The sequence below is a fragment of the Oncorhynchus masou genome, chromosome 6 (assembly GCF_036934945.1).
Source record: "Oncorhynchus masou masou isolate Uvic2021 chromosome 6, UVic_Omas_1.1, whole genome shotgun sequence".
NCBI lineage: Eukaryota > Metazoa > Chordata > Actinopteri > Salmoniformes > Salmonidae > Oncorhynchus > Oncorhynchus masou.
Genome location: NC_088217.1, coordinates 1,929,318 through 1,956,518, shown reverse-complemented (window position 1 = coordinate 1,956,518; position 27,201 = coordinate 1,929,318).

The following is a 27,201-nucleotide window of genomic DNA, read 5'->3' as shown; positions in this document are numbered from 1 at the left end:
ATCATGGAACGGGCAGTCCTTCCCCGTGAGGAAGAGCAGCTCCGTCTTGCCGAGGTTCAGCTTGAGGTGGTGATCCGTCATCCACACTGATATGTCTGCCAGACATGCAGAGATGCGATTCGCCACCTGGTCATCAGAAGGGGGAAAGGAGAAGATTAATTGTGTGTCGTCTGCATAGCAATGATAGGAGAGACCATGTGAGGTTATGACAGAGCCAAGTGACTTGGTGTATAGCGAGAATAGGAGAGGGCCTAGAACAGAGCCCTGGGGGACACCAGTGGTGAGAGCGCGTGGCAGGAGACAGATTCTCGCCACGCCACCTGGTAGGAGCGACCTGTCAGGTAGGACGCAATCCAAGCGTGGGCCGCACCGGAGATGCCCAACTCGGAGAGGGTGGAGAGGAGGATCTGATGGTTCACAGTGTCGAAGGCAGCCGATAGGTCTAGAAGGATGAGAGCAGAGGAGAGAGAGTTAGCTTTAGCAGTGCAGAGCGCCTCCGTGATACAGAGAAGAGCAGTCTCAGTTGAATGACTAGTCTTGAAACCTGACTGATTTGGATCAAGAAGGTCATTCTGAGAGAGATAGCAGGAGAGCTGGCCAAGGACGGCACGTTCAAGAGTTTTGGAGAGAAAAGAAAGAAGGGATACTGGTCTGTAGTTGTTGACATCGGAGGGATCGAGTGTAGGTTTTTTCAGAAGGGGTGCAACTCTCGCTCCTCTTGAAGACGGAAGGGACGTAGCCAGCGGTCAGGGATGAGTTGATGAGCGAGGTGAGGTAAGGGAGAAGGTCTCCGGAAATGGTCTGGAGAAGAGAGGAGGGGATAGGGTCAAGCGGGCAGGTTGTTGGGCGGCCGGCCGTCACAAGAAGCGAGATTTCATCTGGAGAGAGAGGGGAGAAAGAGGTCAGAGCACAGGGTAGGGCAGTGTGAGCAGAACTAGCGGTGTCGTTTGACTTAGCAAACGAGGATCGGATGTCGTCGACCTTCTTTTCAAAATGGTTGACGAAGTCATCTGCAGAGAGGGAGGAGGGGGGAGGAGGATTCAGGAGGGAGGAGAAGGTGGCAAAGAGCTTCCTAGGGTTAGAGGCAGATGCTTGGAATTTAGAGTGGTAGAAAGTGGCTTTAGCAGCAGAGACAGAGGAGGAAAATGTAGAGAGGAGGGAGTGAAAGGATGCCAGGTCCGCAGGGAGGCGAGTTTTCCTCCATTTCCGCCGGCTGCCCGGAGCTCTGTTCTGTGAGCTCGCAATGAGTCATCGAGCCACGGAGCGGGAGGGGAGGACCGAGCCGGCCTGGAGGATAGGGGACATAGAGAGTCAAAGGATGCAGAAAGGGAAGAGAGGGAGGGTTGAGGAGGCAGAATCAGGAGATAGGTTGGAGAAGGTATGAGCAGAGGGAAGAGATGATAGGATGGAAGAGGAGAGAGTAGCGGGGGAGAGAGAGCGAAGGTTGGGACGGCGCGATACCATCCGAGTAGGGGCAGTGTGGGAAGTGTTGGATGAGAGCGAGAGGGAAAAGGATACAAGGTAGTGGTCGGAGACTTGGAGGGGGAGTTGCAATGAGGTTAGTGGAAGAACAGCATCTAGTAAAGATGAGGTCGAGCGTATTGCCTGCCTTGTGAGTAGGGGGGAAGGTGAGAGGGTGAGGTCAAAAGAGGAGAGGAGTGGAAAGAAGGAGGCAGAGAGGAATGAGTCAAAGGTAGACGTGGGGAGGTTAAAGTCGCCCAGGACTGTGAGAGGTGAGCCGTCCTCAGGAAAGGAGCTTATCAAGGCATCAAGCTCACTGATGAACTCTCCGAGGGAACCTGGAGGGCGATAAATGATAAGGATGTTAAGCTTGAAAGGGCTGGTAACTGTGACAGCATGGAATTCAAAGGAGGCGATAGACAGATGGGTAAGGGGAGAGAGAGAGAATGACCACTTGGGAGAGATGAGGATCCCGGTGCCACCACCCCGCTGACCAGAAGCTCTCGGGGTGTGCGAGAACACGTGGGCGGACGAAGAGAGAGCAGTAGGAGTAGCAGTGTTATCTGTGGTGATCCATGTTTCCGTCAGTGCCAAGAAGTCGAGGGACTGGAGGGAGGCATAGGCTGAGATGAACTCTGCCTTGTTGGCCGCAGATCGGCAGTTCCAGAGGCTACCGGAGACCTGGAACTCCACGTGGGTCGTGCGCGCTGGGACCACCAGATTAGGTGGCCGCGGCCACGCGGTGTGGAGCGTTTGTATGGTCTGTGCAGAGAGGAGAGAACAGGGATAGATAGACACATAGTTGACAGGCTACAGAAGAGGCTACGCTAATGCAAAGGAGATTGGAATGACAAGTGGACTACACGTCTCGAATGTTCAGAAAGTTAAGCTTACGTAGCAAGAAACTTATTGACTAAAATGATTGAAATGATACAGTACTGCTGGAGTAGGCTAGCTGGTAGTGGCTGCGATGTTGACACTACACTAATCAAGTCGTTCCGTCGAGTGTAATAGTTTCTACAGTGCTGCTATTCGGGGCTAGCTGGCTAGCTAGCAGGTTGATTGCGTTACGTTACCTTAAAAGAAAGACAATAGCTGGCTAGCTAACCTAGAAAATCGCTCTAGGCTACACAATTGTCTTAGATACAAAGACGGCTATGTAGCTCGCTAGCTACGATCAAACAAATCAAACCGTTGTACTGTAATAGTTTCTACAGTGCTGCTATTCGGGGCTAGCTGGCTAGCTACGTTAAAAGAACGACAATAGCTGGCCAGCTAACCTAGAAAATCGCTCTAGACTACACAATTGTCTTAGATACAAAGACGGCTATGTAGCTGGCTAGCTACGATCAAACAAATCAAACCATGGTACTGTAATGAAGTGAAATGAAAATGTGATACTACCTGTGGAGCGACGCGGAATGTTGACCGGGTAGTTGAAGTTCAATTTGGTAGAGGTTGGCTAGCTGTTGGCTAGCTAGCTACCAGCATCTCCTGCGTTAAGGACGACAAATAGCTGGCTAGCTAACCTCGGTAAATTAAGATAATCACTCTAAGTCTACACACTCTAAACTACACAATTATCTTGGATACGAAGACAGCGAAGACAACTATGTAGCTAGCTGACACTACGCTAATCGAGTCGTTCAGTTGAGTGTAATAGTTTCTACAGTGCTGGTGGACAGTGGATGTTAGCTAGCTGCTTAGCTAGCTGCTGGGCAGATACGTTAGGACGACGAAATACGATAATTATGCAATTATCCTTGATACAAAGACGGCTATGTAGCTAGCTAAAAAGAAATTGCTAAGATAGACAAATCAAACCGTTGTACTATAATGAAATGTAATGAAAAGTTATACTACCTGCGGACCGAAGTGTAGACGCGACCGTCGCTCCAACCCGGAACCGGAAATTCTTCATTGAGCTAAAATTTGAGAAAAGGGGAATTTGATCAATTTTAGAACAAGGCTGTAATGTAACAAAATGTGAAAAAGTTAAGGGGTCTGAATACTTTCAGGTATATAACCTCATTACTGCCTCGTACCCCTGCACATTGACTCAGTACTGGTACTCCCTGTATATAACCTCATTACTGCCTCGTACCCCTGCACATTGACTCAGTACTGGTACTCCCTGTATATAACCTCATTACTACCTGGTACCCCTGCACATTGACTCAGTACTGGTACTCCTTGTATATAACCTCATTACTACCTGGTACCCCTGCACATTGACTCAGTACTGGTACTCCCTGTATATAACCTCATTACTGCCTCGTACCCCTGCACATTGATTCAGTACTGGTACTCCCTGTATATAACCTCATTACTGCCTCGTACCCCTGCACATTGACTCAGTACTGGTACTCCCTGTATATAACCTCATTACTGCCTACTGTACCCCTGCACATTGACTCAGTACTGGTACTCCCTGTATATAACCTCATTACTGCCTGGTACCCCTGCACATTGACTCAGTACAGGTACTCCCTGTATATAACCTCATTACTGCCTCGTACCCCTGCACATTGACTCAGTACTGGTACTCCCTGTATATAACCTCATTACTGCCTCGTACCCCTGCACATTGACTCAGTACTGGTACTCCCTGTATATAACCTCATTACTGCCTTGTACCCCTGCACATTGACTCAGTACTGGTACTCCCTGTATATAACCTCATTACTACCTGGTACCCCTGCACATTGACTCAGTACTGGTACTCCCTGTATATAGCCTCATTACTACCTGGTACCCCTGCACATTGACTCAGTACTGGTACTCCCTGTATATAACCTCATTACTGCCTCGTACCCCTGCACATTGACTCAGTACTGGTACTCCCTGTATATAACCTCATTACTGCCTGGTACCCCTGCACATTGACTCAGTACTGGTACTCCCTGTATATAACCTCATTACTACCTGGTACCCCTGCACAATGACTCAGTACTGGTACTCCCTGTATATAACCTCATTACTGCCTTGTACCCCTGCACATTGACTCAGTACTGGTACTCCCTGTATATAACCTCATTACTACCTCGTACCCCTGCACATTGACTCAGTACTGGTACTCCCTGTATATAGCCTCATTACTGCCTCATACCCCTGCACATTGACTCAGTACTGGTACTCCCTGTATATAACCTTATTACTGCCTCGTACCCCTGCACATTGACTCAGTACTGGTACTCCCTGTATATAGCCTCATTACTACCTGGTACCCCTGCACATTGACTCAGTACTGGTACTCCCTGTATATAACCTCATTACTACCTCATACCCCTGCACATTGACTCAGTACTGGTACTCCCTGTATATAGCCTCATTACTGCCTCGTACCCCTGCACATTGACTCAGTACTGGTACTCCCTGTATATAACCTCATTACTGCCTCGTACCCCTGCACATTGACTCAGTACTGGTACTCCCTGTATATAGCCTCATTACTACCTCGTACCCCTGCACATTGACTCAGTACTGGTACTCCCTGTATATAACCTCATTACTGCCTCATACCCCTGCACATTGACTCAGTACTGGTACTCCCTGTATATAACCTCATTACTGCCTGGTACCCCTGCACATTGACTCAGTACAGGTACTCCCTGTATATAACCTCATTACTGCCTCGTACCCCTGCACATTGACTCAGTACTGGTACTTCCTGTATATAACCTCATTACTGCCTGGTACCCCTGCACATTGACTCAGTACAGGTACTCCCTGTATATAACCTCATTACTGCCTCGTACCCCTGCACATTGACTCAGTACTGGTACTCCCTGTATATAACCTCATTACTGCCTCGTACCCCTGCACATTGACTCAGTACTGGTACTCCCTGTATATAACCTCATTACTGCCTTGTACCCCTGCACATTGACTCAGTACTGGTACTTCCTGTATATAGCCTCATTACTACCTCGTACCCCTGCACATTGACTCAGTACTGGTACTTCCTGTATATAGCCTCATTACTGCCTCGTACCCCTGCACATTGACTCAGTACTGGTACTTCCTGTATATAGCCTCATTACTACCTGGTATCCTGCACATTGACTCAGTACTGGTACTTCCTGTATATAACCTCATTACTACCTGGTATCCTGCACATTGACTCAGTACTGGTACTCCCTGTATATAACCTCATTACTACCTGGTATCCTGCACATTGACTCAGTACTGGTACTCCCTGTATATAGCCTCATTACTACCTGGTATCCTGCACATTGACTCAGTACTGGTACTCCCTGTATATAACCTCATTACTACCTCGTACCCTGCACATTGACTCAGTACTGGTACTTCCTGTATATAGCCTCGTTACTGTTATTTTATTGTGTTACAATTTTATTGTGCCCTTTTTATTTACCAAATATTTTTGTACTTTTAATCTCTGCATTTTTGATAATGATCTCGTAAGTAAGCATTTCAGGTTAAAATGTACACCTGTTGTATTTTAGGCATGTGACCAATACAATTTGATTTGAAGACGAGAGAAGACACACGCATATCTTTAGGTTTAATTTGTTGTTAATCCAAAGCAATTTACAAATTAAAACATATGTTTGTACAACTATGATGAGGAGAAAATATTCCAGCATTGTTAATGTTTCTTGTTTTCGTTCTAGGTTGTTGTGTTTAGTGTCTCGGCAATGTGTTTGAAAACAGAAATACTTTAAGAGATCAAAATGTAGGCTAATTTCCCAATGCTACATTTACTATCAACAGTCTTCCTCAGTGCAGAACAGTGTTTGTTATCTTAAAGACAAATAGTGGATATTACAACAGCTCAGCTTGGAAAAAGTCTTCCTTTCTGACATTGATAGATGGTGACAAATGTTTTAGTGAAAGGTTCGATTTGTGATAAATGAGAGAATTGAGCAGAAGTTGGAGATGCAGAGCCTATCGTAATGCCAGATGTGATTTCAAACATCTTGATTCAACATTATAGCTGTGTGTAAATTCCAAATGGCACCCTATTCCCTACCCTACCCTAATTGGCACTACTTTCCATCAGGGCCCATAGGGAGTAGGTTTCAATTTGGGACTCCTCCTATAAGAAGTGAGAGCAGACCCGGCACTAGGTTAAAGTGACCAAGTGGGCAGTTGAATCCAGTGAGGGAGGCCCCTTTTTTGGGTGGGTTTTTGCATTGAAAATATATTTAATTCTGCTTATATCACACGATAAAGTTCAAATGCCGAGACTCTGAGATCATTGAGTGCTTTTGAAGTGACAGGTTGGCGTGAAATGTATAGCCTATCTCCGCCCTACACACTAAAGCAAGGTCGTTTTGGTAATGAATACACACATTTGTCTTACCAAAATAATGCAAACTAAATTCTGAAATTAGTAGCCTACTTAGTCATGCAAAATACAATACTGAATAGCTGCTAAACAGTGGTGCCAAGTAGCAGGCCCAGTAAACAAATATAATACTGAATAACTGCTTGGCTAAACAGTGGTGCCAATTAGCAGGCCTAGTAAACAAATATAATACTGAATAGCTGCTAAACAGTGGTGACAAGTAGCAGGCCTAGTAAACAAAGATAATACTGAATAGCTGCTAAACAGTGGTGACAAGTAGCAGGCCTAGTAAACAAAGATAATACTGAATAGCTGCTAAACAGTGGTGACAAGTAGCAGGCCTAGTAAACAAATATAATACTGAATAGCTGCTAAACAGTGGTGACAAGTAGCAGGCCTAGTAAACAAATATAATACTGAATAGCTGCTAAACAGTGGTGACAAGTAGCAGACCTAGTAAACAAAGATAATACTGAATAGCTGCTAAACAGTGGTGACAAGTAGCAGACCTAGTAAACAAAGATAATACTGAATAGCTGCTTGACTAAACAGTGGTGCCAAGTAGCAGGTTAGGTAAACAAATATAAGATCAATAAAGGCATGACTCAATCCATGTTAAGTCTAGTTATTTAACAGTAAACAGACGCGGTAAACAAAAGGGGAATAGTTTCACCTTTTTCACATCTAGAAAGTCATGATTCTGTGGGTCAAGGGCACACAGGGACTCCGTCAGTTGGTTGTTGTGTTCGCTGAATCATTCTGACATTTCTCTAATGACAGCGTCCAACGTGATGAACAACAGTCTCTTCTCCGCTGTCAACATAAAAATCAAATATGAATTTGTCACATGCGCTGAATAGAACAGTGAAATGCTTACAAGCCTTTAGCCAACAATGCAATTTTAAGAAAAATATGAGTTAAACTTCTTTGGGACTGGGGGGAAGTATTGAGTATATTGGATAATAAGATGCCCAGAGTAAACTGCCTGCTACTCAGGCCCAGAAGCTAGAATATGCATATAATTAGTAGATTTGGTCCTCAGTGTGGTGGTCCTTGGTGTGTTGGAGTGTGGTGGTCCTCAGTGGGGTGGTCCTCAGTGTGTTGAAGTTTGGTGGTCCTCAGTGTGTTGGAGTGTGGTGGTCCTCAGTGTGTTGGAGTGTGGTGGTCCTCAGTGTATTGGTCCTCAGTGTGCTGGTCCTCAGTGTGGTGGTCCTCAGTGTTGTGGTCCTCAGTGTTGTGGTCCTCAGTGTGTTGGTCCTCAGTGTGGTGGTCCTCAGTGTGTTGGAGTGTGGTGGTCTTCAGTGTGTTGGTCCTCAGTGTGTTGATCCTCAGTGTGTTGGTCCTCAGTGTGATGGTCCTCACTGTGGTGGTCCTCGGTGTGGTGGTCCTCAGTGTGTTTGTCCACAGTGTGGTGGTCCTCAGTGTGGTTGTCCTCAGTGTGTTGGTCCTCAGTGTGGTGGTCCTCAGTGTGTTGGTCCTCAGTGTGTTGGTCCTCAGTGTGGTGGTCCTCGGTGTGTTGGAGTGTGGTGGTCTTCAGTGTGTTGGTCCTCAGTGTGTTGATCCTCAGTGTGTTTGTCCTCAGTGTGATGGTCCTCACTGTGGTGGTCCTCGGTGTGGTGGTCCTCAGTGTGTTTGTCCACAGTGGTGGTCCTCAGTGTGGTTGTCCTCAGTGTGTTGGTCCTCAGTGTGGTGGTCCTCAGTGGGGTGGTCCTCAGTGTGTTGGAGTGTGGTGGTCCTCAGTGTGTTGGATTGTGGTGGTCCTCAGTGTGATGGTCCTCAGTGTGTTGGATTTTGGTGGTTCTCAGTGTGGTGGTCCTCAGTGTGATGGTCCTCAGTATGGTGGTCCTCGGGGTGTTGGTCTTCAGTGTGGTGGTTCTCAGTGTGGTGGTCTTCAGAGGACCATCACACTGAGGACAACTACAAACATACAAGTATTTGGTGTGTGTGGTGTGTGGTGGTCCTCAGCAGAATTTATCGAACAAAAGGACCATTTGTGATGTTTAATGGACATATTGGAGTGCCAACAGAAGAAGATCTTCAAATGTAAGGCATGCATTATATTGTTATTTCTGACTTTTGTGTTGTGCCTGGCGGGTGGAAATGTGATTTTCATGTGTTTTTTTGATAGGGTGCTGTCCTCAGATAATAGCATGATTTGCTTTCGCGGTAAAACCTTTTTGAAATGTTACACTGTGGCTGGATTAATACGAAGTTAATCTTTAAACCGATGTATAACATTTGTATGATTCATGAATTATTATTATGAGTATTCCAGTTTTTGAATTTGGCTGCTATTTCACTGGGTGTTGTCAAATCAGTCCCGTTAATGGGACTGGCGCGTGAATTTGGCTGCTATTTCACTGGGTGTTGTCAAATCAGTCCCGTTAATGGGACTGGCGCGTGAATTTGGCTGCTATTTCACTGGGTGTTGTCAAATCAGTCCCGTTAATGGGACTGGCGCGTGAATTTGGCTGCTATTTCACTGGGTGTTGTCAAATCAGTCCCGTTAATGGGACTGGCGCATGAATTTGGCTGCTATTTCACTGGGTGTAGTCAAATCAATCCCGTTAATGGGACTGGCGCGTGAATTTGGCTGCTATTTCACTGGGTGTTGTCAAATCAGTCCCGTTAATGGGACTGGCGCGTGAATTTGGCTGCTATTTCACTGGGTGTTGTCAAATCAGTCCCATTAATGGGACTGGCGCGTGAATTTGGCTGCTATTTCACTGGTTGTTGTCAAATCAGTCCCGTTAATGGGACTGGCGCGTGAATTTGGCTGCTATTTCACTGGGTGTAGTCAAATCAGTCCCGTTAATGGGACTGGCGCGTGAATTTGGCTGCTATTTCACTGGCTGTTGTCAAATCAGTCCCGTTAATGGGACTGGCGCGTGAATTTGGCTGCTATTTCACTGGGTGTTGTCAAATCAGTCCCGTTAATGGGACTGGCGCGTGAATTTGGCTGCTATTTCACTGGGTGTTGTCAAATCAGTCCCGTTAATGGGACTGGCGTGTGAATTTGGCTGCTATTTCACTGGGTGTTGTCAAATCAGTCCCGTTAATGGGACTGGCGCGCGAAGGGATCACTAAGAATTTAAGCACATTTTTACTCCTAATTTTATTTAGGCTTTTCATAACAAATGGGTTAAATACTTATTGACTCAAGTCATTTCAGCTTTTAATTTTTATTGAGTTTCTACACACTAAAAACATAATTCCACTTTGTCATTATTAAGTATTGTGTGTAAGCCAGTGACATAGAATCAAAATGTTATCCATTTTAAAGGTAAAACAACATCTGAAAATGGGTGTGAATACTTTCTGAATGCGGACGCTTTTCCACATTAAATTAGGATATAAATAGATAAATAGCTGTGACTTTATTCAGAATTTTAATTGTGAGCCCTGAAATCTGGACACCGAAGCTATAGGCTACTGTAAGGCTGAACCTGCCAACTATTTTAATGTTCAAATGCTCCAAGAAGACTCTAGTCATCATCCAATGCTCCAAGAAGACTCTAGTCATCATCCAATGCTCCAAGAAGACTCTAGTCATCATCCAAAGCTCCAAGAAGACTCTAGTCATCATCCAAAGCTCCAATAAGACACTATTCATCATCCAAAGCTCCAAGAAGACTCTAGTCATCATCCAAATGCTCCAAGAAGACTCTAGTCATCATCCAAAGCTCCAAGAAGACTCTAGTCATCATCCAAAGCTCCAAGAAGACTCTAGTCATCATCCAAAGCTCCAAGAAGACTCTAGTCATCATCCAAAGCTCCAAAAAGACACTATTCATCATCCAAAGCTCCAATAAGACACTATTCATCATCCAAAGCTCCAAGAAGACTCTAGTCATCATCCAAAGCTCCAAGAAGACTCTAGTCATCATCCAAAGCTCCAATAAGACACTAGTCATCATCCAAAGCTCCAAGAAGACTCTAGTCATCATCCAAAGCTCCAAGAAGACTCTAGTCATCATCCAAAGCTCCAAGAAGACTCTAGTCATCATCCAAAGCTCCAAGAAGACTCTAGTCATCATCCAAAGATCCAAGAAGATGCTAGTCATCATCCAAAGCTCCAATAAGATGCTAGTCATCATCCAAAGCTCCAAGAAGACTCTAGTCATCATCCAAAGCCCCAATAAGATGCTAGTCATCATCCAAAGCTCCAATAAGACACTATTCATCATCCAAAGCTCCAATAAGATGCTAGTCATCATCCAAAGCTCCAATAAGACACTATTCATCATCCAAAACTCCAATAAGATGCTAGTCATCATCCAAAGCTCCAAAAAGACACTATTCATCATCCAAAGCTCCAATAAGATGCTAGTCATCATCCAAAGCTCCAATAAGACACTATTCATCATCCAAAACTCCAATAAGATGCTAGTCATCATCCAAAGCTCCAAAAGACACTATTCATCATCCAAAGCTCCAATAAGACACTATTCATCATCCAAAGCTCCAATAAGAAGCTCCAATAAGATGCTAGTCATCATCCAAAGCTCCAATAAGACACTAGTCATCATCCAAAGCTCCAATAAGACTCTAGTCATCATCCAAAGCTCCAAGAAGACTCTAGTCATCATCCAAAGCTCCAATCATCCAAAGCTCCAAGAAGACTCTAGTCATCATCCAAAGCTCCAAGAAGATCTAGTCATCATCAAAAGCTCCAATAAGATCCAAAGCTCCAAGAAGACTGCTAGTCATCATCCAAAGCTCCAATAAGATGCTAGTCATCATCCAAAGCTCCAATAAGACACTATTCATCATCCAAAGCTCCAATAAGATGCTAGTCATCATCCAAAGCTCCAATAAGACTCTATTCATCATCCAAAGCTCCAATAAGATGCTAGTCATCATCCAAAGCTCCAAAAGACACTATTCATCATCCAAAGCTCCAATAAGATGCTAGTCATCATCCAAAGCTCCAATAAGACACTATTCATCATCCAAAGCTCCAATAAGTCATCATCCAAAGCTAATAAGACACTATTCATCATCCAAAGCTCCAATAAGATGCTAGACATCATCCAAAGCTCCAATAAGACATATTCATCATCCAAAACTCCAATAAGATGCTAGTCATCATCCAAAGCTCCAAAAAGACACTATTCATCATCCAAAGCTCCAATAAGATGCTAGTCATCATCCAAAGCTCCAATAAGACACTATTCATCATCCAAAACTCCAATAAGATGCTAGTCATCATCCAAAGCTCCAAAAAGACACTATTCATCATCCAAAGCTCCAATAAGACACTATTCATCATCCAAAGCTCCAATAAGTCTATAGTCATCATCCAAAGCTCCAATAAGATGCTAGTCATCATCCAAAGCTCCAAAAAGACACTATTCATCATCCAAAGCTCCAATAAGATGCTAGTCATCATCCAAAGCTCCAATAAGACACTATTCATCATCCAAAGCTCCAATAAGATGCTAGTCATCATCCAAAGCTCCAATAAGACACTATTCATCATCCAAAACTCCAATAAGATGCTAGTCATCATCCAAAGCTCCAATAAGACTATTCATCATCCAAAGCTCCAATAAGATCATCATCATCCAAAGCTCCAATAAGACACTATTCATCATCCAAAGCTCCAATAAGATGCTAGATCATCCAAAGCTAAAAGTATTCATCATCCAAAGCTCCAATAAGACACTCATCATCCAAAGAAGAAGTCTAGTCATCATCCAAAGCTCCAATAAGATGCTAGTCATCATCCAAAGCTCCAAAAAGACACTATTCATCATCCAAAGCTCCAATAAGAAGTCATCATCCAAAGCTCCAATAAGACACTATTCATCATCCAAAGCTCCAAGAAGACTCTAGTCATCATCCAAAGCTCCAATAAGACTCTACATCATCCAAAGCTCCAATCATCATCCAAAGCTCCAATAAGACACTCATCCAAATCATCTATCCATCCAAAGCTCCAAGAAGACTCTAGTCATCATCCAAAGCTCCAAGAAGACTCTAGTCATCATCCAAAGCTCCAATAAGACACTAGTCATCATCCAAAGCTCCAAGAAGACTCTAGTCATCATCCAAAGCTCCAAGAAGACTCTAGTCATCATCCAAAGCTCCAAGAAGACTCTAGTCATCATCCAAAGCTCCAAGAAGACTCTAGTCATCATCCAAAGCTCCAAGAAGATGCTAGTCATCATCCAAAGCTCCAATAAGATGCTAGTCATCATCCAAAGCTCCAAGAAGACTCTAGTCATCATCCAAAGCTCCAAGAAGACTCTAGTCATCATCCAAAGCCCCAATAAGATGCTAGTCATCATCCAAAGCTCCAATAAGACACTATTCATCATCCAAAGCTCCAATAAGATGCTAGTCATCATCCAAAGCTCCAATAAGACACTATTCATCATCCAAAACTCCAATAAGATGCTAGTCATCATCCAAAGCTCCAAAAAGACACTATTCATCATCCAAAGCTCCAATAAGATGCTAGTCATCATCCAAAGCTCCAATAAGACACTATTCATCATCCAAAACTCCAATAAGATGCTAGTCATCATCCAAAGCTCCAAAAAGACACTATTCATCATCCAAAGCTCCAATAAGACACTATTCATCATCCAAAGCTCCAATAAGTCTATAGTCATCATCCAAAGCTCCAATAAGATGCTAGTCATCATCCAAAGCTCCAAAAAGACACTATTCATCATCCAAAGCTCCAATAAGATGCTAGTCATCATCCAAAGCTCCAATAAGACACTATTCATCATCCAAAGCTCCAATAAGATGCTAGTCATCATCCAAAGCTCCAATAAGATGCTAGTCATCATCCAAAGCTCCAATAAGACGCTAGTCATCATCCAAAGCTCCAATAAGACACTATTCATCATCCATAGCTCCAATAAGATGCTAGTCATCATCCAAAGCTCCAATAAGTCACTAGTCATCATCCAAAACTCCAATAAGTCTCTACTCATCATCCAAAGCTCCAATAAGATGCTAGTCATCATCCAAAGCTCCAATAAGATACTAGTCATCATCCAAAGCTCCAAAAAGACACTATTCATCATCCAAAGCTCAAATAAAATGCTAGTCATCATCCAAAGCTCCAATAAGACACTATTCATCATCCAAAACTCCAATACGATGCTAGTCATTATCCAAAGCTCCAATAAGACACTATTCATAATCCAAAGCTCCAATAAGACTCTATTCATCATCCATCAGTGAGAAGGTGGTCTCCATCAGTGAGGAGGTGTTTTACATCAGTGAGGAGGTGGTCTCCATCAGTGAGGAGGTGGTCTCCATCAGTGAGGTGTTTTACATCAGTGAGGAGGAGGTCTCCATCAGTGAGGAGGTGGTCTCCATCAGTGAGGAGGTGTTTTACATCAGTGAGGAGGTGGTCTCCGTCAGTGAGGAGGTGGTCTCCGTCAGTGAGGAGGTGGTCTATGTCAGTGAGGAGGTGGTCTCCGTCAGTGAGGAGGTGGTCTCCATCAGTGAGGAGGTGGTCTCCGTCAGTGAGGAGGTGGTCTACGTCAGTGAGGGGTGGTCTCCGTCAGTGAGGAGGTGGTCTCTATCAGTGAGGTGGTCTCCGTCAGTGAGGAGGCGGTCTCCGTCAGTGAGGAGGCGGTCTCCGTCAGTGAGGAGGAGGTCTCCGTCAGTGAGGAGGTGGTCTCCGTCAGTGAGGAGGTGGTCTCCGTCAGTGAGGAGGCGGTCTCCGTCAGTGAGGAGGCGGTCTCCGTCAGTGAGGAGGCGGTCTCCGTCAGTGAGGAGGAGGTCTCCGTCAGTGAGGAGGTGGTCTACGTCAGTGAGGAGGTGGTCTCTGTTAGTGAGGAGGTGGTCTCCGTCAGTGAGGAGGTGGTCTCCGTCAGTGAGGAGGTGGTCTCCGTCAGTGAGGAGGTGGTCTCCGTCAGTGAGGAGGCGGTCTCCGTCAGTGAGGAGGAGGTCTCCATCAGTGAGGAGGTGGTCTCCTTCAGTGAGGAGGTGGTCTCCATCAGAGAGGAGGTGGTCTCTGTCAGTGAGGAGGTGGTCTCCGTCAGTGAGGAGGTGGTCTACGTCAGTGAGGAGGTGGTCTCCGTCAGTGAGGAGGTGGTCTCCATCAGTGAGGAGGTGGTCTCCGTCAGTGAGGAGGTGTTTTGCGTCAGTTAGGAGGTGGTCTCCATCAGTGAGGAGGTGTTTTACGTCAGTGAGGAGGTGGTCTCCATCATTGAGGAGGTGGTCTCCATCAGTGAGGAGGTATTTTACGTCAGTGAGGAGGTGGTCTCTATCAGTGAGGAGGTGGTCTCCATCAGTGAGGAGGTGGTCTCCATCAGTGGGGAGTTGGTCTCTGTCAGTGAGGAGGTGGTCTCTGTCAGTGAGGAGGTGGTCTCTATCAGTGAGGAGGCGGTCTCTGTCAGTGAGGAGGTGGTCTACGTCAGTGAGGAGGTGGTCTCTATCAGTGAGGAGGTGGTCTCTATCAGTGAGGAGGTGGTCTCTATCAGTGAGGAGGCGGTCTCTGTCAGTGAGGAGGTGTTTTACGTCAGTGAGGAGGTGGTCTCCATCATTGAGGAGGTGGTCTCCATCAGTGAGGAGGTATTTTACGTCAGTGAGGAGGTGGTCTCTATCAGTGAGGAGGTGGTCTCCATCAGTGAGGAGGTGGTCTCCATCAGTGGGGAGGAGGTCTCCGTCAGTGAGGAGGTGGTCTCTGTCAGTGAGGAGGTGGTCTCTATCAGTGAGGAGGCGGTCTCTGTCAGTGAGGAGGTGGTCTCACAGCTCAGGGACATTCTAACTATCAACACACAAGGTGAGACCCAATTGCAGACACAGGAGGCAGATGGTAGGAGTCATACAATGTTTATTTATCCAAAGGTGTAGGCAAGAGAATGGTCGTTGACAGGCAAAAATGTCAAAACTAGATCAGAGTCCAGGAGGTACAGTGTGGCAGACAGCCTCATGGTCAAGGCAGGCAGAATGGTCAGGCAGGCAGGTACAGAGTGGCAGACAGCCTCATGGTCAAGGCAGGCAGAATGGTCAGGCAGGCAGGTACAGAGTGGCAGACAGGCTCATGGTCAAGGCAGGCAGAATGGTCAGGCAGGCAGGTACATAGTGGCAGACAGCCTCATGGTCAAGGCAGGCAGAATGGTCAGGCAGGCAGGTACAATGTCCAGAAACAGGCAAGGGTCAAAACCGGGAGGACTAGAAAAAGGAAAAATGCAAAAACAGGAGAATGGGAAAAACGCTGGTTTACTTGGAAACATACAAGACAAACTGGCACAGAGAGACAGGAAACACAGGGATAAATACACTGGTACAGAGAGACAGGAAACACAGGGATAAATACACTGATAGAGAGAGACAGGAAACACAGGGATAAATACACTGGTACAGAGAGACAGGAAACACAGGGATAACTACACTGGTACAGAGAGACAGGAAACACAGGGATAAATACACTGGTACAGAGAGACAGGAAACACAGGGATAAATACACTGATAGAGAGAGACAGGAAACACAGGGATAAATACACTGGTACAGAGAGACAGGAAACACAGGGATATATACACTGGTACAGAGAGACAGGAAACACAGGGATATATACACTGGTACAGAGAGACAGGAAACACAGGGATACATACACTGGTACAGAGAGACAGGAAACACAGAGATAAATACACTGGTACAGAGAGACAGGAAACACAGGGATATATACACTGGTACAGAGAGACAGGAAACACAGGGATATATACACTGGTACAGAGAGACAGGAAACACAGGGATACATACACTGGTACAGAGAGACAGGAAACACAGGGATATATACACTGGTACAGAGAGAAACACAGGAAACACTGGTAGAGATATATATACACTGGTACAGAGAGACAGGAAACACAGGGATATATACACTGGTACAGAGAGACAGGAAACACAGAGATAAATACACTGGTACAGAGAGACAGGAAACACAGGGATATATACACTGGTACAGAGAGACAGGAAACACAGGGATATATACACTGGTACAGAGAGACAGGAAACACAGGGATATATACACTGGTACAGAGAGACAGGAAACACAGGGATAAATACACTGGTACAGAGAGACAGGAAACACAGGGATATATACACTGGTACAGAGAGACAGGAAACACAGAGATAAATACACTGGTACAGAGAGACAGGAAACACAGAGATAAATACACTGGTACAGAGAGACAGGAAACACAGAGATAAATACACTGGTACAGAGAGACAGGAAACACAGGGATATACACTGGTACAGAGAGACAGGGATAAATACACGTGGAGGGGGTGGAGAAAATCACAAGGACAGGTGAAACAGATCAGGGTGTGACACTAACAGGTAGCATTATTGTAACGGTCTGAGTGTAGTGGGTGAGGAGTCAGGCGCAGGAAGCAGAGAGTTCAGGGGAGTGCTATTTTAATGCACAAAGAAACGGCGAACATAAGCCAACCCCACGAAAACACAGTAATGAACAAACAAACGCCCCAAACAGGGGGACTTAAACTGTCCAGGAAAAACCACGAAACCCATAGACGTGCACACAAGTACACCAAACAGACGGTCACAATAATTAATCCCGCACAAGGAACCAGGCGGGCCGGCTGACTAATAAAGCCTCACTACTAAATTACCTAACTCAAAACAGGTGCACTCAATAAACACATAAGGAGGGGGAGGAAATAATCAGTGGCAGCTAGTAGGCCGGCGACGACGACCGCCGAGCGCCACCCGAACGGGAAGGGGAGTGTCCTTCGGTCGGAGTCGTGACAATTATGATAGCTAAAGACAAAAAAAGAGAAAAGAAATAAAGGAACGACATAGCTAGCTAGTTAGCTAGATAATATATCTCGCTAGATATAAAGTGAAATGTTGCTTTAGTTGTAAATATGTATGCGGGTGTTATATTTTGGATGACTTGTTTTGCCTGTTTTCTAGCCACGCATACTTCGTATTAGCTAGCTAGCTAACGTTAGCTAGTATCTTGTTAGCTGACTGCAGCATTAGTTTGTTTCTTTGAATATAAAACGTTGCTTCACTAGTTAGTTGTAACTAGCTTTCTAAAACAAGTGGCAAATTTGTATTCAACATTTAATCACAGAATTTTAAAGAGAAACCCTTACCGTGGTAACATTCTCAACTGCACGTCTGTTGATCTGAATGCCTATCTTTAGTCAGGTGTTGTTGATCTGAATGCCTATCTTTAGTCAGGTGTTGTTGATCTGAATGCCTATCTTTAGTCTGGTGTTGTTGATCTGAATGCCTATCTTTAGTCAGGTGTTGTTGATCTGAATGCCTATCTTTAGTCAGGTGTTGTTGATCTCAATGCCTATCTTTAGTCAGGTGTTGTTGATCTGAATGCCTATCTTTAGTCAGGTGTTGTTGATCTGAATGCCTATCTTTAGTCTGGTGTTGTTGATCTGAATGCCTATCTTTAGTCAGGTGTTGTACCACACAACATTTTAAAACTAGCTTGTTTATCACATCTCTTCTCATGTCGGCTGTTATATCTGAACTGACTTCATTACTTCAAGTCAATAAGATAAAATGTTATAAATACATCTAGTTCAATGCCTGGCTAGCCTGTGTTTCCAGCCTCAACATAGTCTCCATGCCATTTTTGTACTTCCCTTCGCTGGCCTAGAACAATTGTTTTACCTAATTATAAACTAGTAATCGTCAATTGCCAGGCATGTATGAAGGTAAGCTGTTTATGAAAACGAACTACCCGGGATTTACTTTGAATATTGATGACATACTACCACAATATATTACCCTACTACACAGAGATATTACTACTATGTTTTCCTCCATTTGAGCTGTCTGACTTAGATGTTGACAGCTTTAAGCCAAACGCTACACATGTATGAGAGTATTAGACTGTTGAATGACTAGAAACATCCAACTGAAATGAGGGATTTTTTTAAACTCCCCATTCAGAGAAGATGGGTCCCTGTTGCCTGGATTCCAAGTGTTGGATGATCAATATGTTGAAGCTTTAGAAAAAATATTTTCATCGTTTTATGGATTATCTTTGGGTGTTGTTGTTTACTTCCTGCTTGAGAGTGATTACACCGTTTTCATAAATCTGTTGATTTTGGGCATTTCCTGTGAGTGACAAACGCGAGTTCCCATGAGGAATCTGTGATTGTAGATAACGATGATCTAGTGATCAGTGTGGAAGTGTGAGCTGTATTTTCTTGAGCTGAGACATGTCCTTGCATGACTATGTTCCATAGGCAAATGTTGAGGAAAGTTGCACATAGAACTGAAATGAACAGTCAACATACCAGAGAGGCATGTGTGGTCTAAATAACATATTTCTGACTGGAGGCTGGCCAACAAGCAGGACAGGCCAGGACCAGTAAGAGGCCGCTGTTGTAACCACGGAAACAATAACTCATGGAGTAAAAACCTACTAGTCCTCCATGCAGGAACTATGGGTGGCTACATGCAGTGTTATAGGTGGCTACATGCAGTGCTATGGGTGGCTACATGCAGTGGTATAGGTGGCTACATGCAGTGTTATGGGTGGCTACATGCAGTGCTATGGGTGGCTACATGCAGTGCTATAGGTGGCTACATGCAGTGCTATGGGTGGCTACATGCAGTGCTATGGGTGGCTACATGCAGTGCTATGGGTGGCTACATGCAGTGCTATGGGTGGCTACATGCAGTGCTATGGGTGGCTACATGCAGTGCTATGGGTGGCTACGTGCAGTGCTATAGGTGGCTACGTGCAGTGCTATGGGTGGCTACGTGCAGTGCTAAGGGTGGCTACGTGCAGTGCTATGGGTGACTACATGCAGTGCTATGGGTGGCTACTTGCAGTGCTATAGGTGGCTACATTTTTTTTCACCTTTATTTAACCAGGTAGGCAAGTTGAGAACAAGTTCTCATTTACAATTGCGACCTGGCCAAGATAAAGCAAAGCAGTTCGACACATACAACGACACAGAGTTACACATGGAGCAAGACAAACATACAGTCAATAATACAGTATAAACAAGTCTATATACGATGAAGGGAAAATGAGGTGAGATAAGGGAGGTAAAGGCAAAAAAGGCCATGGTGGCAATGTAAATACAATATAGCAAGTAAAACACTGGAATGGTAGATTTGCAATGGAGGAATGTGCAAAGTAGAAATAAAAATAATGGGGTGCAAAGGAGCAAAATAAATAAATGAAATACAGTAGGGAAAGAGGTAGCTGTTTGGGCTAAAATATAGGTGGGCTATGTACAGGTGCAGTAATCTGTGAGCTGCTCTGACAGTTGGTGCTTAAAGCTAGTGAGGGAGATAAGTGTTTCCAGTTTCAGTGCTTTTTGTAGTTCGTTCCAGTCATTGGCAGCAGAGAACTGGAAGGAGAGGCGGCCAAAGAAAGAATTGGTTTTGGGGGTGACTAGAGAGATATACCTGCTGAAGCGTGTGCTACAGGTGGGAGATGCTATGGGGACCAGCGAGCTGAGATAAGGGGGGACTTTACCAAGCAGGGTCTTGTAGATGACATGGAGCCAGTGGGTTTGGCGACGAGTATGAAGCGAGGGTCAGCCAACGAGAGCTTACAGGTCGCAATGGTGGGTAGTATATGGGGCTTTGGTGACAAAACAGATTGCACTGTGATAGACTGCATCCAATTTGTTGAGTAGGGTATTGGAGGCTATTTTGTAAATGACATCGCCATAGTCGAGGATTGGTAGGATGGTCAGTTTTACAAGGGTATGTTTGGCAGCATGAGTGAAGGATGCTCTGTTGCGAAATAGGAAATATTTAACTTTGGATTGGAGATATTTGATATGGGTCTGGAAGGAGAGTTTACAGTCTAACCAGACACCTAAGTATTTGTAGTTGTCCACGTATTCTAAATCAGAGCCGTCCAGAGTAGTGATGTTGGACTGGCGGGTAGAAGCTGTTAGCGATCGGTTGAAGAGCATGCATTTAGTTTTACTTGTATTTAAGAGCAATTGGAGGCCGCGGACGGAGAGTTGTATGGCATTGAATCTTGCCTGGAGGGTTGTTAACACAGTGTCCAAAGAAGGGCCAGAAGTATACAGAATGGTGTCGTCTGCGTAGAGGTGGATCAGAGAATCACCAGCAGCAAGAGCGACATCATTGATGTATACAGAGAAGAGAGTCGGTCCAAGAATTGAACCCTGTGGCACCCCCATAGAGACTGCCAGAGGACCGGACAGCAGACCCTCCGATTTGACACACTGAACCAGGCGTCATTTGAGAAACCAAGGCGGTTGAGTGGGCAGCTGGGAGGAGGTGCTCATATTTTCCATGGACTTTACAGTGTCCAATAACTTTTTGGAGTTTGTGCTGCAGGATGCAAATTTCTGTTAGGAAAGCAAAGGCTAGCTTTTTCAAACTGCCTGTGTATATTGGTTCCTAACTTCCCTGAATAGTTGCATATTGCGGGGGCTATTCGATGCTAATGCAAAACGCCACAGGAGGTTTTTCTGCTGGTCAAGGGCAGTAAGGTCTGGAGAGAACCACGGGCTGTACCTGTTCCTGGTTCTACATTTTTTGAATGTGGCATGCTTATTTAAGATTTTGAGTAAAACACAGACATTTTCTACTGATGGAATGAGGTCAAGATCATTCCAGGATACCCGAGCCAGGTTGATTGGAAAGGCCTGCTCGCTGAAGTGTTTTAGGGAGTGTTAGACAGACCCATTACGGACACAAGCAATGAGGCAGTGATCGCTGAGATCTTGGTTGAAGACAAGGTGTATTTGGAGGGCAGGTTGGTCAGGATGATATCTATGAGGGTGCCTGTGTTTACGTATTTGGGGTTGTACCTGGTGGGTTCATTGATAATTTGTGTGAGGTTGAGGGCATCAAGCTCAGATTGTAGAATGGCCAGGCTGTTAAGCATATCCCAGTTTAGGTCACCCAACAGCACAAGCTCTCAAGATAGATGGAATCCAGGGATAAGGAGAAGAAGAAGTCTGATAAGCTTTGGGTTGAATCGCGTTGTGCAGCCTGGCAGGAGTTGTCCGGGCTAAAGGTTAGCTGATGACAGCTAGCAGTGGCTAGCTGACTACTGTTGGGGGTTCCTGTTCTAAAGTAAAGAAATAGCAGATCCATACCACACTGGGTGAGGCAGGTTACAGGAGAGTATGTTGAAGTTGGGGTTATGAAAAATATATGCGAAGTAAAAAGATTAAAAAGATATACACGGGACACGACAAGACAAAGACAAAGACACCTGACTGCTACTGCATCATGGATTATTTTTTAATGATGATACAAACCCCCAAAAAATCCAGTTGAATTAATTTTAATACCAGGTTGTAAGGCAACAATAGGAAAAATACCAAGAGGTGTGAATACTTTCGCAAGCCACTATGGGTGTTGTTAAAGTGACTATAGATATAGATAATAAACATAGATTACATAGATAATAAACAGAGAGCAGCAGCGTAAAGCCAAGCCACTATGGGTGGTGTTAAAGTGACTATAGATATAGATAATAAACATAGATTACATAGATAATAAACAAAGAGTAGCAGCGTAAAGCCAAGCCACTATGGGTGGTGTTAAAGTGACTATAGATATAGATAATAAACATAGATGACATAGATAATAAACAGAGAGTAGCAGCGTAAAGCCAAGCCACTATGGGTGGTGTTAAAGTGACTAGAGATATAGATAATAAACATAGATTACATAGATAATAAACAGAGAGTAGTAGCGTAAAGCCAAGCCACTATGGGTGGTGTTAAAGTGACTATAGATGTAGATAATAAACATAGATTACATAGATAATAAACAGAGACCAGCAGCGTAAAGCCAAGCCACTATGGGTGGTGTTAAAGTGACTATAGATGTAGATAATATACATAGATTACATAGAAAATAAACAGAGAGTAGCAGCGTAAAGCCAAGCCACTATGGGTGGTGTTAAAGTGACTATAGATATAGATAATAAACATAGATTACATAGATAATAAACAGAGAGTAGCAGCGTAAAGCCAAGCCACGACTACATGGAAATCACTGCCACCCCAGGTAACTCAAGCTGGCATTAAAACCAGATTCAAAAACCAGAGCCTTGTACTGTTCTGCCTGCCTGCTGAGTTCTGCCATGCCTGTTCTGCCTGCCTGCAGAGTTCTGCCCTGCTCTGTTCTGCTGCCTGTTGAGTTCTGCCCTGCTCTGTTCTGCCTGCCTGCTATGTTCTGCCCTGCCTGTTCTGCTGCCGGTTGAGTTCTGCTCTGTTCTGCCAGCCTGCAGAGTTCTGCCCTGCTCTATTCTGCCCTGCCTGTTCTGCTGCCTGTTGAGTTCTGCCCTGCTCTGTTCTGCCTGCCTGCAGAGTTCTGCCCTGCTCTGTTCTGCCTGCCTGCAGAGTTCTGCCCTGCTCTGTTCTGCCTGCCTCCAGAGTTCTGCCCTGCTCTGTTCTGCCTGCCTTCCTGCTGAGTTCTGCCCTGCTCTGTTCTGCCTTCCTGCTGAGTTCTGCCCTGCTCTGTTCTGCCTGCCTTCCTGCTGAGTTCTGCCCTGCTCTGTTCTGCCTGCCTGCAGACTTCTGCCCTGCTCTGTTCTGCCTTCCTGCTGAGTTCTGAGTTCTGCCCTGCTCTGTTCTGCCTTCCTGCTGAGTTCTGCCATGCTCTGTTCTGCCTGCTGAGTTCTGCCCTGCTCTGTTCTGCCTGCCTTCCTGCTGAGTTCTGCCTGCATGTATAGGTGGAACATTGAGCATTAACCGTTATTAATTCCAGCATGACAGGAGAGGGGAGCAGCGCTAGGTGCTTTCAGCACTCCTCAAAATGTTGCTGAAGACGAGAGAGAGAGAGAGAGAGAGAGAGAGAGAGAGAGAGGGGAGAGGGAGAGAGGGAAAGAGAGATAGAGAGAGAGAGAGAGAGAGAGAGAGAGAGAGAGAGAGAGAGATGGGGGAAAGACAAATGACTGCTGTTATATACAAAACGGCAGCCTGAGCCATTTCACAGGTCATCCATCACAACGATACACTGGGTTGGGGATTTAAAAGTGTTGGAGGAAGTTGTGCTGTTCTTTAATGTGTTCCAAGGTGCTGCAGAGGAGGAGAGAAAGAGAGAGGTGAGGAGGAAGAGGAGGAGGAGGAGGATAGATAGAGAGAGCGAGAGAGAGAGAGAGGAAGAGAAGAGAAGAGAAGGAGAAGAGAAGAGAAGAGGAGAGGAGAGGAGAGGAGAGGAGAGGAGAGGAGAGGAGAGGAGAGGAGAGGAGAGGAGAGGAGAGGAGGAGGAGGAAGAAGAGAGGTGAGAAGGAAGAAGAGGAGGATAGAGAGAAAGAGAGAGAGAGAGAGAGAGAGAGGTGGAAGAGGACACCTGCACACTGTCAGAATGATGTCAGAATGTTTACATGTAGAACAGTGCCTAATAGGTCCAGCTGGGTCTCCTTCCTTCTCTATGCTGGTCCCAAACGGCACCCTATTCCCTATAATCATTTGAGCCAGTTTACTCCAGCAGAAATTAATTGTGCAGCAACAGGAAATGTGAAATATTATGTGGATTATATCTCCTGGACATGTTTGTTTTGATAAATTTTGTGTAAGGGAAGATCAAACCTGACGGCAGGGTAGCCTAGTGGTTAGAGCGTTGGACTAGTAACCAGAAGGTTGCAAGTTCAAACCCCCAAGCTGACAAGGTACACATCTGTCGTTCTGCCCCTGAACAGGCAGTTAACCCACTGTTCCCAGGCCGTCATTGAAAATAAGAATATGGTTCTTAACTGACTTGCCAGGTTAAATAAAATAAAAAGTGGAAATGACAAACTTCAGAAGCCTTTTAAACATCAACTACACTACATGTTTTAAAATTATGGTGGGTGATCAAATTAACATCTGCACTGTATATTTGGGACTCTGCTCAAATCAATAACCCTATGCCTCTATCCATCCCTCACCCTCCCTCCCTCTGTCCCTCCCTCTATCCCTCACCCTCCCTCCCTCTATCCCTCACCTCCCTCCCTCTATCCCTCACCTCCCTCCCTCTATCCCTCACCCTCCCTCTATCCCTCCCTCTATCCCTCACCTCCCCCTCCCTCTATCCCTCACCCTTCCTCTCTCCATCCCTCACCCTCCCTCCCTCTATCCCTCACCCTCCCTCCCTCTATCCCTCACCCTCTATCCCTCACCCTCCCTCTCTCCATCCTTCACCCTCTCTCTATCCATCCCTCACCGTCCCTCCCTCTATCCCTCACCCTCTCTCTCTCCATCCCTCTCTCCCTCTACCCCTCACCTCCCTCCCTCTATCCCTCACCTCCCTCGATCCCTCACCTCCCTCCCTCTATCCCTCACCTCCCTCCCTCTATCCCTCACCTCCCTCCCTCTATCCCTCACCCTCCCTACCTCTATCCCTCACCTCCCTCTATCCCTCACCCTCCCTCCCTCTATCCCTCACCTCCCTCCCTCTATCCCTCACCTCTCTCCCTCTATCCCTCACCTCCCTCCCTCTATCCCTCACCCTCCCTCCCTCTATCCCTCACCTCTATCCCTCTATCCCTCACCTCCCTCCCTCTATCACTCACCCTCCCTTTCTCCACCCCTCACCTCCCTCTCTCTATCCCTCATCCTCCCTCCGTCTATCCGTCACCTCCCTCCCTCTATCCCTCACCTCCCTCTCTCTCTATCCCTCATCCTCCCTCCCTCTATCCCTCACCTCCCTCTCTCTATCCCTCATCCTCCCTCCCTCTATCCCTCACCTCCCTCTCTCTATCCCTCATCCTCCATCCCTCTATCCCTCACCCTCCCTTTCTCCACCCCTCACCCTCTCTCTCTCCCCACCTCGCTTCCTCCTCCACGCCTCTATCCCTCACTCCCTCTCATGCCATAACAGAGCAGGACGTACGCAGTCTGAAAACACATTAGACTGAATATGCGTCCAAAATAGCACCCTATTCCCTAAGTAGTGCACGACTTTTGACCAGGCTCTGGTTAAAACGATGTCACTACGTAGGGAATAGGGTGGCATTTGGGCCCCATTCTAAAGCTCCAGTGTATGTGTTTTGTGACAGCGGGACAGAGTTGGAACATTAGTAGCTAAATTGATGCGTACCACTTACGGAACCCATCCTGCCTCTAGTGAGAAGATGCTTGTCTGAACTAAATATTATTTCTGTGGAATATTTTAACTTGTCAAAACAAAGCACTGCGATTGCTTTTAAGGTCCTTAATCTTGGGTTGATTGTTTAAAACACATTCTTGACTCAGCGCTCACTGAGACCATCTGGTCTGCTAGGAACTGACTAAGGACAAAACGATGTTGGTCAAAAGAGGACAAATTCACATTAGATATGGTTCATTTTCATAGTGTTGTTAATTATTGTTACCCTAAAGAACCTTTCAACTGAAATACCTCATGGTAAGAGTTAGAATACCTCATGGTAAGAGCAAGAATACCTCATGATAAGAGTTAGAATAACACATGATAAGAGTTAGAATACCTCATGGTAAGAGCAAGAATACCTCATGATAAGAGTTAGAATAACACATGATAAGAGTTAGAATACCTCATGATAAGAGCTAGAATACCTCATGATAAGAGTTAGAATACCTCATGATAACAGTTAGAATACCTCATGATAAGAGTTAGAATACCTCATGATAAGAGTTAGAATACCTCATGGTAAGAGTTAGAATACCTTATGGTAAGAGTTAGAATACCTCATGATAAGAGTTTGAATACCTCATGATAAGAGTTAGAATACCTCATGGTAAGAGTTAGAATACCTCATGATAAGAGTTAGAATAACACATGATAAGAGTTAGAATACCTCATGGTAAGAGCAAGAATACCTCATGATAAGAGTTAGAATACCTCATGGTAAGAGCCAGAAAACCTCATGGTAAGAGTTAGAATACCTCATGATAAGAGCTAGAATACCTCATGATAAGAGTTAGAATACCTCATGGTAAGAGCTTGAATACCTCATGGTAAGAGTTAGAATAACACATGATAAGAGTTAGAATACCTCATGGTAAGAGTTAGAATACCTCATGATAAGAGTTAGAATACCTCATGGTAAGAGTTAGAATACCTCATGATAAGAGTTAGAATACCTCATGATAAGAGTTAGAATACCTCATGGTAAGAGTTAGAATACATCATGATAAGAGTTAGAATACCTCATGGTAAGAGTTAGAATACCTCATGGTAAGAGTTAGAATACCTCATGGTAAGAGTTAGAATACCTCATGATAAGAGTTAGAATAACTCATGGTAAGAGTTAGAATACCTCATGATAAGACTTAGAATACCTCATGATAAGAACTAGAATACCTCATGGTAAGAGATAGAATACCTCATGGTAAGAGCTAGAATAACACATGATAAGAGTTAGAATACCTCATGGTAAGAGTTAGAATACCTCATGATAAGAGTTAGAATAACACATGGTAAGAGTTAGAATACCTCATGATAAGAGCTAGAATAACACATGGTAAGAGCAAGAATACCTCATGGTAAGAGCAAGAA